Source organism: Leuciscus leuciscus, assembly GCF_965113295.1.
Source record: "Leuciscus leuciscus genome assembly, chromosome: 20".
In the NCBI taxonomy this organism is placed as follows: Eukaryota; Metazoa; Chordata; class Actinopteri; order Cypriniformes; family Leuciscidae; genus Leuciscus; species Leuciscus leuciscus.
In genome coordinates, this window is record NC_138744.1 from 12,046,657 (window position 1) to 12,061,351 (window position 14,695).

General features: G+C 41.6%; 1 pseudogene across 1 annotated transcript; it reads left to right on the forward strand.

Moving 5' to 3' along the window:
* The first annotated feature begins 350 nt into the window (after window positions 1-350).
* On the forward strand, window positions 351-10,658 carry LOC309484359 (mannan-binding lectin serine protease 2-like; annotated as a pseudogene). Its single transcript, XR_014211703.1, has 7 exons — window positions 351-541; window positions 673-847; window positions 8,182-8,307; window positions 8,400-8,483; window positions 8,590-9,129; window positions 9,424-9,482; window positions 10,125-10,658. The product of XR_014211703.1 is annotated as a mannan-binding lectin serine protease 2-like (transcript).
* The last annotated feature ends 4,037 nt before the right edge of the window (window positions 10,659-14,695 follow it).

Genomic DNA, 14,695 nt, shown 5'->3' on the forward strand with positions numbered 1-14,695 from the left:
AATTAAATAAACCTGATTTTTATTGTGAATTTTAATGTCATTGCCAACCTGCGATGCATAGACAGCGAATATTCATGAATTGTGATTTATTTCCTTAAAACTGCTTTATAGACAAACACTTTCTTTTCAACTGACAAGGATGGAAACATCTAATAATCTGTAAAGAAAAGATGCATGAAAATGATCTGTGTAGACTTTAACCCTTAATGTTTGAGTAAACAGATTGAAAACACTGCAAGGTTTACGGGAAAAGTAATCGTCTCTCTCTTTTCTGCCATAGCAAAATCAAACAAGTTTACCTTTTTTGATTACTTTTAGACTCTTGTTCTCTCATATGTGATTGTTGTGTGAATGTGAGCCGGCCATGTTTGGAGAAGTGTCTTCTCCACAGTACCCTCAGCCATATCCAGCAGATATCTTGGAACAGTGGGATCTGGAGGTGCCGCAGGGGCATCAGATCCAGCTAACGTTCAATCACCTGGACATTGAGCCCTCTCAAAACTGTTGCCATGATTCTCTCAAAAAAAAAAGTAAGTGTTACGTCACTTCAAAATAATGTAAAATCTAATCACAGTAAAGATTTGTTTTAACTTTAGGCTCATTTGACAACAATCATTTGAACAACAGTAAAATACAGTTTGATGCCATTTTAAGTGATTATTTTGCATCCAGATTGTGTCTGATAAGAAGGTTCTGTGGAAGTTTTGTGGCCAGAATTCCACAGACAGGTTTCACCCTGGTAACAAGCCCATCGTGGTGTCTGCTAACCGTCTCCAGCTCTTTTTTCTAACTGATGATTCAAATCCCAAATCACACATGGGATTTAATGCATCATACCAGGCTGTTGGTGAGTTATAATAACATCAGTGCTGTAGTTACGAATGTTACTTTTTAAGCAAAATGTAATTGTACTTAGTTTATTTTTGTTCTGTGTATTTTTGTTTTGTTCTGTTCAAAATGAAAATCCACATGCGAAAATGAATCCACAGCAGAACTAACAGTTGCTTGTTTCCTAACACATGGCAGTGGCGTTTCATTCCTGAATTAATCAGTGTTTTTGAATAAATCTCAGGCCTAATTTACGGGTGGATGGATCTCCACTATGTTTTGCTATAGGCAACACATTCTCACTCCCAACTCCTCACATATTTATGGAAGAAGAACAGGGCCAATAGTCTTTATATGCAACACGTGAAATTTGGCCGCGTCAACACGCACTGTTTGTCCACATTGATGCTGCAATTCTCTTTACGTGTTTCTTTTGTATGCATAGACACGCACATTCTACCTAACATAAATAAATACATGGACATAAAATATTGATTGAAATTTTTTTTAAATGTATGTTTTCCTAGTTATTATTTTATATATTCTTAAAGCTTCCACTAAGAAAAAATAATAAAATGTGCTAAACAATCAGCATATCAACAAGAATAAAGGGCTGTTTACACCATACTGAATGGTTGGTGGTGCTGAGAAATACGCACGACGAGGAAGAATTTTGGAAGGAAGACTTTAATCATCAAACACACTGGAATAAGGAATAAGGAAAAACGCAGGAGAAACTCTGGAGAACTCAACTAAACATCAACGAGAACCGATGAAGACTGAGGGAGAACACAGGGAATATATACAAGTAGCAAACAAAGAGAACTAATGAGATGATTAACGACACACATCTGAAACATTTGAACTAATGATGATGGTGACCATGGAAACTGGAGGCGGGATAGCGGGAACTGAACAAATGCAAACAGAAAGAAGTCCAAAAACAAACTGACATGTAACATTACACCAAAATAGGGTACGATAGGGTAAGATAGGAAGATGGACTGCAGCTGGTAGTACCTAAGGCATACAGGAAGGAGGTATTAGAACTTGGGCATTATATTCCCTGGGCAGGTCTTGGCTTTTATGAAGACATTAATGTGAATTGCCAAAAGATTTTACTGGCCAAAGATGTACAGGGAGGTTAAGGAGTTCTGTAAATCTTGTCCAGAATGCCAGCTCACTACTGGCCGTACTCCTGCCTACGCACCCCTTATACCACTTCCTGTAGTTGAAACTCCTTCTAGGTGAATAGGAGTCGACATAGTTGGGCCTGTGGAGAAGAGCTGAACATTTCAACCAGACCTTGAAAACTATGCTGAGGAAGTATGTTTCTGACACGGGCAAGGACTAGGACAAGTGGCTTCCATTCTTCCTTTTTGCATATAGGGAGGTGCCTCAGGCATCTACAGAGTTCTCACCAATTGAACTCCTGTATGCTCACCATGTCAGAGGGCCTCTGGATGTACTGAGGGAGAGTTGGGAGGCCACTGATAAACCAGACAAGAAAAAACATTCTCTCCTATGTGCATCTGCAGAAGACAACAGCCCTTGCAAGAGAAAATCTCCTGCAGACTCAAAAACGACAAAAAGAGTGTTAAGACCGAACAGCCAGATCCCGTACATTTGAGCCAGGTGAGAAGGTCTTGTTGTTGTTACCAACGAGTGACCAACATCTGAGGAAGTAATGGGAACCACAACAGCTTTGTTCATAAGATCCGTGGAGGGAGAGGAGGAAATGGAGGAACAATACCTGCTTGGTGATCAGGGCAACAGTCAGGTGAGCCTCGAGCACCTTGAAGATGGTCAAAGGCAGGAACTTCTGCAATGCATTTCAGCCCAACTCTTTATGGAGACACCTGGCAGAACAAGCGTTATCCACCATCACATCACTTTCAAAGATCCCAAACCCATCCGTCAGCCTGTATACCGGGTCCCACAAAGACTTCTACCAGTTATGAAGGAAGGATTGGAGACCACGCAGAGTCTTGGTGTGATTGAACCTTCAACCAGTGAATGGAGCAATCCCATTGTCCTAGTGCCTAAGAAGGATGGCAGTCTCAGATTCTGTCTGGATTTCCGCAAGCTCAATAGTGTAAGCAAATTTGACCCGTATCCCATGCCAAGAGTGGATGAGGTAGTGGAGAGTCTTGGAAGAGCAAAGTATTTCACCACACTTGACCTCTGCAAGGGATATTGGCAGGTTCCACTAAGTTCAGAGAGTAAGGAGATGACTGCATTTAAAACACCCTTTGGACATTTTCAGTTCCTTGTCCTTCCCTTTGGGCTTCACGGAGCTCCAACTACTTTCCAAAGGATGATGGACCAGATCCTCAGAAGGACTGAGAAGTTGTAGAAGAAGTTGTAGAAGTTGCTGCTGCATACTTAGATGACATATTAATCTATAGTCAAACTTGGCAGGAGCATCTGGGTCATCTGAAGGACATGCTACTGAGAATTAAGAATGCTGGTCTAACCATCCGCCCAGACAAATGCACCCTAGCCAGGACTGAGACACAATACCTAGGGTATGTGCTGGGTCATGGAGTAATACGTCCACAGGTGGGTAAAGTGGAGGCCATCAAGAATATGGAACGGCCAGTGACCAAGAAACAGGTCCGTTCTTTCCTTGGACTTGTGGGGTGGTACAGGCGTTTTATCCCCAACTTCTCTGAACGAGCCTTTACTCTAACTGATTTAACTAAAAAAGAGAAGCCAAATAAACTTATCAGGACTGTGAGAGGGCTTTCCAGGACCTAAAGGACTCCTTATGCACAGAGCCTGTTTTACAGAGTCCCGACTTTGAAAAGACTTTCACTGTACAGACCGATACTTCTGGCATTGAGGCTGTACTGCTTCAGGAAGGTCAAGGCCAGCTCCAACCGATTGCCTACATCAGCAGAAAGCTCCTTCCCTGTGAATCCAGGTATTCTACAGTTGAGAAGGAGTGTCTGGCAATTAAATGGGCATTGGACGCTTTAAGATACTTCCTGGTGGGGCGCAAATTTCGTACTCGACACAAATGCCTGTATCACCAGATGTTTTTTAGCCATCCAGCCATTTGACTTTGAAATTTTGTACAAAACTGGGTCACAAAATTGTACAGCAGATTATCTCTTTAGGACACATCAGGTGTCTGAGGAAGGGGGTAGAAATGTCACAGGCTAACCTGGTGACTCTATAAACCTGGACTTACAAACATACATCCATTTCACAGGTACTGTACATTGCCGGCAAAATTTGTATTAAAAATAGTTAACATCTTGTTACTGCTGTGTTTGTTATAGTTTTCAACTCTTTATAGTTTTTCTTATAGTTTGTCATTATTTTCCTAAAAGAACAGAATGCCAGAACACCCAATAATTCATATGATAATTAACTTTATTTTTCCACAAATTTTCCACAAACCTTATTGCAGTTAAACTTCCCGATTCACACTCTGTACAACCAAACCCATAATCCAGGTTACACATCACTTCCTGTGGAAGCTACCATTTTGGTGTGATGTCAGAGGGGGGAGAATTTAGAAACAGTTGTTTTTGCCATTCAATTTGTTGTTAAACTTTCTCTGTTAATGGTTGTTGTATTAGATGTTTTGAAGGTTTAAGTGTTGTGTTGGGTGTTTATATTATTTAATTTGATTGTTTCAAACTTTTTAGTTTGTTCCTGTGGTTGGAATACCCTGTAGGTGGGGCTTCAGCCTATAAATAGGCTTGCTGGCTGAAAGGATTTCAGTTAGCATAGGATATAATGTATGGGGATTGTGATGCTTCTGCCCACCTTAAAGGTTGAGGAGCCCAGGGCAGAAGTTGGAGGAGCTGAACACGCAATGTCAGCAGAAGATGGGTGAGGCATTATATCCACAAATAAAAGGAGAGAAGAGGGAAGGAATGTCTATAAAATAAAATGAATATACAGATGCATCACCCATGTAGGCTGTACAGTAGGTGGCGGTAATACTCCTGCGGCCAGTAACAAGAAGAAGAAGAAGAAGAAGAAGAAGAAGAAGAAGAAGAAGAAGGATTTCAGTTCTGATTGTGGACTCAGAGAAACCTCATGAGCAGTGTTGCAAACTTGGGCCATTTGATTTAAGCAAAATTAGCACATTGTTGCTGTTTTGTTTTGTTTTTGTACAGTTTTTATTTCTTTTTGTTTTCTCCTGCACTGTAAATATTTTAGCACCTTCCAATGAAACACAATTTTTGGACTTTGCATCAACTTTTTGAACAGCACGTCATTTCCCTTTTCCACTCCAACTGGTTGGCCTCCCTACAGAAACAATTGAACTAATGATGATGGTGACCATAGAAACAAAGGAGGGCCGGGAAACTGAACAAATGCAAAAAGAAAGTCCAAAAACAAACTGACATGTAACACATACACTATACCTATATATTTTTAATAATTGTTATAATTCTCTAAACAGAGGAATATCTTTGGAATCCCTTTAAGAAAATGTTTTTTTCCAAGCTGATGAATGATTAATGCAAAGTTCGGTAACACTTTAGAATACTGTTCTGTCATTAAAGGGATACTTCAGGATTTAGCATTAAGCTTTTTATTAGTGGAAAACCTGTAGTATTTTCGAATTACCGTGCTTTCTACCATCATTCTCATTTTGCGTCATCAGAGGATTTTTTGGCCCGAGGCTAAAGACTACAGCCAGTAGGAGGGGCTGTCCCGCATGTTTTCAGCCTGCCCATAGGAGGTGGGATCTCACTCACAGGATTTACACATAGTATCAGCCGTCTTTCTTTGGAAGCTAAGCTAACAGGCTCTTGTTCTGTGGAGAAAGCTGAGTAGTAGGAGAAAGCTGAGTAGTAGGGGTTACCATCCTCTTTTTCCCGGACATGTCCGGCCGTCGAGATCGTCCAAAATGTCCGGGATTCGTCTTTTGGTTTCTGCAGTCGCCATTCATTGTTTACATGCACACCTTTTGTTTCAATCTAACTGAATTCATTCCGATTGGTGAATCTGAATGTAGTGTTTACATGAACGCTAAACAAGTGATCGGTTGATGTGCGTTTTAACATTGCTAAGAAAATTCCCGCTCCTCCGTGAGAGATACGAGATCGGTGCGTCTCAGTAATCACGCCACCGGCCTCGCGCCGTTCTCCCGCGCCCCTCAGCCTCGTCCTGCTCGCCACAGTAAACATAATGAATGGCGACTGTAGAACGCAAAAGCCGAATCCCAGACATTTTGGGCAATCTCGAAATACCGGGCAAACTCCTCATGGAGTCTCACTAGTAGCCTAGCCTTCTTGTTTTCACGGCACGGCCCAGCAGACAGATCAGAGTCAGACACTGACGAGTCGACAACTAAAGTCTCGAGACACGAGAGGAGGAGAACAAACGTGATAAATATGAAGTTGCAAAGGAAAGAACGTCTTGGATCAGGAGTTGAGGTGAACTAACAGAGTCAGACTGAAATAGCCTGAATTTAAGACCCAACAACTAATCAATTAATAAAACATTTCGGTTTCTTATAATTTGGCTTTGGCTGCATTACCTTATAGTTTATTTTTATTCTTTTTACAAATGTAATCAACATTTTCGTAAGTACTAGATGTGTTGGGATATTTAACATGCCATTTTAATTATATTATGCTGAAATGAACGAAATGACTCGAAAAAAGATTCGTTCATTTTGCTGAACGAGACTCAAAGATCCGAGTCAGTAAAATGATCAGAACTTCCCACTACTGCGCTCTCTAACCGGTAGGCGTGGCTTGGGAGTGGCCTCCTAGGGCAGCAAAGCAAGTGCATTCTGGGAGTTGTTGTCTTTCATCCACATAAGCCAAAAATACATTTTCTGGCTTTTCTCAGTCTAGAAAGCTCCAAATTCAAAAATTATTTCACATTTCTTCTACATAAATGACCTATTTTAAATACACATTCATCTTTCCAGAGGTGAAGTATCCATTTAATGAATCTACACATGAACAAATGAATAATGCAATATTAACACTCTGGGCCCTATCTTGCACCCAGCGCAATTGACTTTGTACAGCGACGCATGTATCATTCCTATTTTGCACCCGCGCACAGCGGACTTTTCCCTCCACAGACGCACGTCGGTTAACTAAGAAATACACTTGCGCTCCCGGGGGTGGTTCAGCGCAAAGAGGAGGCGATTTCCGGCGCAAACGTTCCCTCATGCTATTTTGCACGTTTAGAAAACAATTCCGCCACTAACCGAAAAAATCTAGTTTAAAGTCAGTGGCGTGTTGCGCATGTTATTCATATTCTATTTTAAGGGTGCATGCTTGACCATAATCAATGTAGCGTGTGCACAACGCGCATACACTTTGATTCTCTCATCTACACAGAAGCAGCAGTTTTGATTTTTGCAAATCATACATTATTACGATAGATAGATAGATAGATAGATAGATAGATAGATAGATAGATAGATAGATAGTTTATTATAAAAGCATACATCTAGCTTACACATTTACCCAAATTATCATACGCCTGTTTAACCGAAGTTAATTTGGGTGTGTTTCTCCATCCCCAATGTCACTTCTCTGTGTTTTACGGCCCTGACGAGAACGTCGGTCTCCTCGGCTGTGAACCGCTGCTGGCACGCGTCTGGCAAATCCGCCGTTATAATAGGAATCCGCTGTCTTCAATCCTGCTCCTGGAGGGCCACTGTCCTGCAGAGTTTAGTTCCAACCTGCTTCAGCACACCTGCCTTTGAATATTCAAGCGATTCTGAAGAGCTTGATGAGCTGATTCAGGTGTGTTTGATTAGGGTTGGAACTAAACTTTGCAGGACAGTGGCCCTCCAGGAGCAGGGTTGAAGACCTCTGCGCTATAGAATAAGCACGTCTGCTCTTAAAGGGAATGTGAGATGATGCTCTGATTGGTTTATTTCACGTTACGCCCAAACCACACCTATGAATAATGAAGCTACTTCAGACCAACCCATTTTAGATTTGCGTCGTGCGCAAGAGTAATTTATCCCGCCGGTATAATAGCAACAGCGCCCAAGACCCGCCCACAAAGTTACTTGCGTTTCGCGCTTGATACTTGCGTTTCAGATCGTTAAAATAGGGCCCTCTATTTGCCATTTGAAACCACTTTTATGTGGTGGGCACACTAACAGTACAATGGCCAAAAAATAGTTTGGCAGCTCTAGGCATGTGGCGGTATCAAATTTTCATGCCACGATAATTGCTGAAGCTATTACGGTATACGGTATTATCAAGATATTGAAATAAGTTGGTTATAAAGGTGTTGTCATACTATAATAGGTTTAATAACTTTTTTCTTTTAACAAAAAGAACTCTGAACATTTAAATACGATAAAACAAAATACACAAAAAAACCTCTTCTTGTTTTCCTCCTCAGCCGTGGATTGTGGCAACCCAGAGCTTCCTGAATTAGTGGAGCTTTCAGAAAAAGATCCTCCAACAACTTATCTGAAACAAATCAGTTTCAAGTGCAAATCTCAGTATTATCAACTGGATAAAACTGGTGAGATGTGTATGGTTTATGTGAACATCATTGTCGTAATTCTTGATAAAAGTAGTTAGTGCCACATCTTTGTCTGTCTTCCCTTTTCTCAGGTAGTTTTACCTGTAATGCTGATGGTAATTGGGTATCTGATAGTGGTCAAAAATTAACAGAAGATTTGCCTAAATGTGAACCAGGTACTCAGTCATCCTGAATATGATTATGAATATGAACCCCAAATATGCTTGGTTATCTTTCATATATCATTTTCATTTATTTCATATTTCACTCTCTTTCTTTTAGTGTGTGGAATGAATTCAGAAGTCTCTTCTGGTGGCAGAGTCTTTGGTGGGAAGCCAGCCAGTCGGGGGCAGATTCCCTGGCAGCTTTTGCATAAGACATATACCAGAGGTGGTGCGTCTCTGATCAGTGATTACTGGGCTCTAACATCTGCTAATGTAGTGGATGGATATGAAAATGACATGACTTGGCTTGGAGGAATAATTAATACTGAGGACAAAAACCCAGTCACTATGGAGGCAGAGAAGATCATAATTCACCCCAATTATAATTGGTCGGGGTGAAAATCCAACAAATTTTGACAATGACATTGCTCTGATCAAAATGTCTGCCCAGGTGCCACTCGGTCCAAACATCAGGCCAGTGTGTCTGCCAAACAAAACGCATGAACTTGTAATGGAGGGCACGATGGGTACTATATCGGGTTTTGGAGGGTTTGAGAAAGGCTTAATAAGTAAACCTTTACGTTATGGGCTTGTTCAGGAATATACTCTTGATGAGTGTGAATCAGGGGGTCTGCCTGTCACTAGCCGCGTTTCCACTGTCGGGCCAGGGCCGGGCTAGGGCTAACAGCGAGCCGAGCCGGGCCAGTGGCCTCGGGCCTCAAGCACCGGGCTTGCGTTTCCACTGCCGGGCCATTAGCCCTGCAGCGCTGCCCTAAACCCCGCCCTTAACACGCCTTCCTGGATCAAACGTCATACAACCTCACCCATTTCAGCGGGAATTATGATGTTCATTCAGGCAGGAAGTTAGAAAACTTAGATTTTAAGAAGATAGCATGTATTAACTCACCGTCCGCGGCTGCCATAGTGTCCCGACTTGTCTCTCCACTAACAGATGGACGGTGACCCAGCACACCGTCCATCAAGTCGAACCATGGAAAGTTCCTTCTCTGGGCACCGCTTTGTCCATTGTGCGTTTTAATCGCCTTGTACTGCGCCCACAACTTTTTTATTTTTTCCCGAACTCGAAGCGTTGTTCACTGAATGCTTAGCTTAGCAAGTTCAGCAACGATGTATTTTATAACGTCCTCGTTTCTGCACAGAGGAAGCTCCCGAAAAAAAAGTTGCTTTATTTTATGATAGTCCGGTATAAAGAGACGAGACGTAGGCTACTGACAGATAAAATAAAAACATGACTGTGATAGCCTTTATGATTGGTCGGATTTCTTCAAGCGTATGTTTTTTTACTATGCGTATCTTCAAGCGTTTACTATGTTTACTATGGTAACGGTTAGCGCGCATAGTCTTTTGCATCACAAACACAAGGCATTCAAACATGAACGCGAGTTAAATTATTTTAAAAGTCTTTAATGCTGACAGAATTATCCGGCGCTGCCGTCTCTCGACTCAGGTAAACTCCGCCTCTGTTCGTAACCACTCCTCTAGCCCGAGCTGGCCCGCTCTGGCCCAAGGTATTCGACGGGCCAGAAATCCTGGCCGTTGGCCCCGATTAAGCCCCGATCAAGCCCCGGAAGTGACAGTGGAAACGCGACTGGCCCTGGCACGCACTAGCACGGCCCGGCCCTGGCCCGACAGTGGAAACGCGGCTAATGATAACATGTTCTGTGCTGGAGACGATGTTAAAAGTGTTGACAGTTGTAAAGGTGACAGTGGGGGTCCTCTGTTCTTCCCCATGTTGGGCTATGGATCTAAAGAGCAGCCCTATGAAGTGAGGGGCATTGTATCATGGGGTCCTGAAAGATGTGGTAATGCAGTCTCTAAAGGTTTCTACACTAAAGTGCAGAACTACCTGGACTGGATAAAAGAAACAATGGCAAATAATTAGCATCTACTGTGCAAGTCGAGACAATATCAGTGTTTAGTGTTAACCTGAGGTTAAATTACGTGCATTACCGTCAAGAAGATTTAGAATAAACTGGTTTTATAAAAATAAATAAATAAATAAATAAATAAAAACCTGTTTTTTATTTCAGCAGGCAATAAGTTAATTAAATAAAATTGGTGCCTATTTCTGTCTTCTCCAATTTGTCAAAATGTTTCAAAATGAACTAGCAAAGGTGATTATCTCCCTCTGCTGGGTAAAAATAAAGTAGCGTTGTTAACACCTTACAATTTTAACACCTTACATACCATGCTGGTGGAATGATCTCCCCACCCGCATCCGGAATGCAGAATCCTTGACAACATTCAAAAAGGAGCTGAAAACTCTTCTCTTCCGTGAGCACTTAACCTCATAAAAAATAAAAAAAACTTACTTTTCCTGTAAATTCTCGCTTATCCGGCTTAAGCCCAATTTATACTTCTGTGCCGATACATTTTTGTTCCGACGCGACGCCTGTGGCGTTTTCGCTGCTTTTCGCGCCGGGAAAAATGTAAAAAAAATTATGAAACCATAGCAACGGCCATACACAAATTCTCGCCGCCGAGTTTCCATTGGCTGCTGCCCCACGTTTTGACGCTCTCATTTGCATAAAGTATCCACTGAGATACTTTTTTGCAGCGCCGCTGTTGACCAAATCGACGCGACGCGACCCATCATGCTTTGCGGGGGCGTTTTTGCTGCCTGACGTAGTTCCATAGGAAATGAATGGGCTTTGGCGTCGCGTCAGAAATCGAGACGCCATAGCGCTTGCGTCCGCGTAGAGTTGACGCGTTGTTACATTTTTGGAGAGGTGCACTACCGCTCCCTCGGGTTTCACATCCCTCTGCGCGCCTGAACGCGGACAACGACGCAGGAGTATAAATGAAAACCAACGCGTTGCCTACAACGTAGAGGCTCCGGCGTAGGTCCGACGCAGAAGTATAAATCAGCCTTTATGCTACTCTGAATAATGCCTGAACTTCGTATTTTGAGCACTTCTTGCGTTGTTTTTGCCTCTTCACGATGACTCGCTTAATTTAGTCCTAATTTGTAAGTCGCTTTGGACAAAAGCGTCTGCTAAATGACTAAATGTAAATGTAAATGTACAATTTACTATTACAATTTACATTAATGTATGCTTAACTAATGCATATTGTTAATGTATGACTCATGAAGAACTAAACCATAATGATTACTGCACCAGCAACGGTTACACTATAACAACTTGCATTAATAAATCATTAACAAACATTAATACTTAACAGATCATTAGTTAGTTACTATTCGGTTGTTAAGTCGTGACGTAACCAATACTCTTTCCGGGTCCAAAGTCCAGGTCCTCTCTACCTACCTACCGCTTTCGCTGGTGTTTTGGTTATTATTGAGTGTTTTTACAATGCCGCAGTGCTGTGTCCCGTGTCCCGAGCTAACTCACTTCAACCTCGTAAATCTTCTTTTTCATTGATGCCTGGACTCTACCCTTAATTATGCCACCTGAGTGATGAGCTACACTAACCACTCTGTTGGTGTTAAAGGAATTTAAACCCTTTTTGACCGCCAAGGGTGCCTCACTAAGAAGGACGTGATCGTAAATAAATTTACAGGTTCCACCGTTGTTATTTCTGGACGAGAGGAGCGCTTGGACCCAAAACGTCACGCGTGACGTCAGACTTAACAATCGGATATTCACAGCTAGAAAAATTTGATAATGTGTCAGGGATCCACCAGATCTGCACACTCCGCCCACTCGTTCACTCTCCCCGGAATACTGATTCACCACACCTGCACCTCATCATCACCTCATCATTCACTAACTTTATATACAACCCTTCACCTTCTGTTCAGTGTCTGGTCTCGTCTTTACATGGATGCACAAGACTCACTACCTGTTACTTACCTGATCTACAAACCTGAGATAATTATCTTCATTCTGATCTGCCATCTCCGTTGATCATCTTCATCATCCGTTCTCCACTCTGGTTTTCACATTCCACTCCACCTGCAAAGACATTCATATTACTATTCAGCTAAGTTCTATCTTCATCTCAAGTTTGCATGACCTACTCACCATTACATCTGCTGGTTCCGTGCTTCTGTTCTCAATAAACATTGTTTATATTTACTCACCTGTTTGAGTCTTCTCTAAACCTGACAGAATGTGCTTGTTAATGTTTACTAATGAACTTATAAAAAGTTACATAATGATTAGGAGATCATTATTTAATGTAAATTGAAATGCTTACAAATGTCATTAAACTCAATGCATATGATCAAGCATTTGTTTAAAAAAAAATAATCTACAAATGATTTTGACAGGTGCTGGAATTAATTCATGACGACATTTAATTATTAGCAATTCAAATATTACTTAATCTTTTACTCATATAGACTCTTTATTAGTTGCTGATGCAGTAATCATTAATTAGTTCTTCATGAGACATACATGTGATTATCTGTGCATTAGTTAAGCATGAATTAATGCATATTATTAGTGGACCTGTATTGTAAAGTGTTACCGTAGCATTTTGATGTGAAGTCTAAACTGGTTATGCAATCATCCTCAAAGATGAGCTCAGATGTTCCTCCTAAACCACCATACATGTGATCATGGACATGAAATAAAGTGAATATAATTCTGTACATGTCAGATAATCTCTTTCTTATCCATAATACCTTTACTGAAACTACATTTACATTTACATTTATTCATTTAGCTGACGCTTTTATCCAAAGCGACTTACAATTGCTATATATGTCAGAGGTCGCACGCCTCTGGAGCAACTAGGGGTTAAGTGTCTTGCTCAGGGACACATTGGTGTCTCACAGTGGATTCGAACCCGGGTCTCTCACACCAAAGGCATGTGTCTTAGAAACTAGAAACTAGTATCCTATAGCTATCATATAGCTTGTCTGAAGTTTAAAATCATTGGTTACCCGTAAGCCAATCACATAACGTTTGGTTATGACGTGTGTTATGCGCATTGCGCTGGCTCAGCCGCATCTAACTTCCACTGTAAACACATGTATGATGCGAAAACAAAACCATCGAGCGAAATACCGGAGTGAACATGGCTGTGAACGACTTTTGCAGATTATGTGAAGTAAATCTACGCATCCACGGTAGCGTCTACGTCACGGCTCTCAGCCCACCCTCTGTTCGTTGATTGGCCGGCTATTTTGAGACCGGAGGAAAACTGAGAGATAGGTCGCTATCTCAGACTGAGTACAGAAGCGAACTGAAATTGAGCGGAAGTACATCTGTTCTGTGCGTACACCGTTTGAAATAATAACACAATAACCATAACGCGTTGTTCATTATAAACTTGGGATTATGAATTATATCGAGAATATTATATTGTCATGCATAGAAAACATGCCGTAATGTAGGCTACCCTGAGTGTAAATCTTAGCCGCATTCATCGTGAAGCGTGCTATCGATTTGCAAAGATTAATATAAATATTAATATAAAGGTTAATAAAACGTTACACTCACTTCTTCTTCTGGAGGTGCAGCAGGAAAACCAATAGTTGGTACCGATCCTTTTTTCAGGAGCAGCTTCTTAGCAAAACCAGTTTTATACTGTCCCTCGAGCAGTCTGGTGTGTGAAATGATTCGCGCAAACATGAAAGCATTGACGTTGATCGTGGGGAATATTCCCTTCAAAAACAAAACTCAGCCACTGCGTCTTCAGTGGTTCGGATTTAGGAACACCAAAATGACTGCTGTGTTCCTTATTACACCCAAGAACAGAACACCACAATCGCTTAGACGCCATTCTGCTCATAGACAGTGCTCCAGCGTGTCAACAATGACACGCGGACTATGATGACAGACAGCTCGCTCACGAGCGGGGGCAGGTCAGTGTTGAAACGCTGCTGTCAATCAACAATCGTGGGAGGGGCGTCTGACCGTGTGACGTCACTAGGTCGAACGGCTTGATTTGAGACAGGGGAAAACATATAAGGAGATTTAAAAAAAAAAAACACTGGATGGATTTTTATCATTTTATGATGGTTGTGTACAGGCACTGCCAACACACATTTCAGTACAATCAACTTGTAAAAGTGCATGTACCACTATATGACCCCTTTAAAATATACAATATGCACATATTGTAGGAATTATCCCCTATAGGGCACTGAACCTCCTGTAAGACTGAAAATACTGGTTGAGGCCTGATTTATGGGACAAAAGGGCCCGACTGGCTAATTAACATTTGACCTCCCCATACCACCTGACTTCCTCTCAGAAACAACAAAGAACTCACACAAGAACATGGTTTAA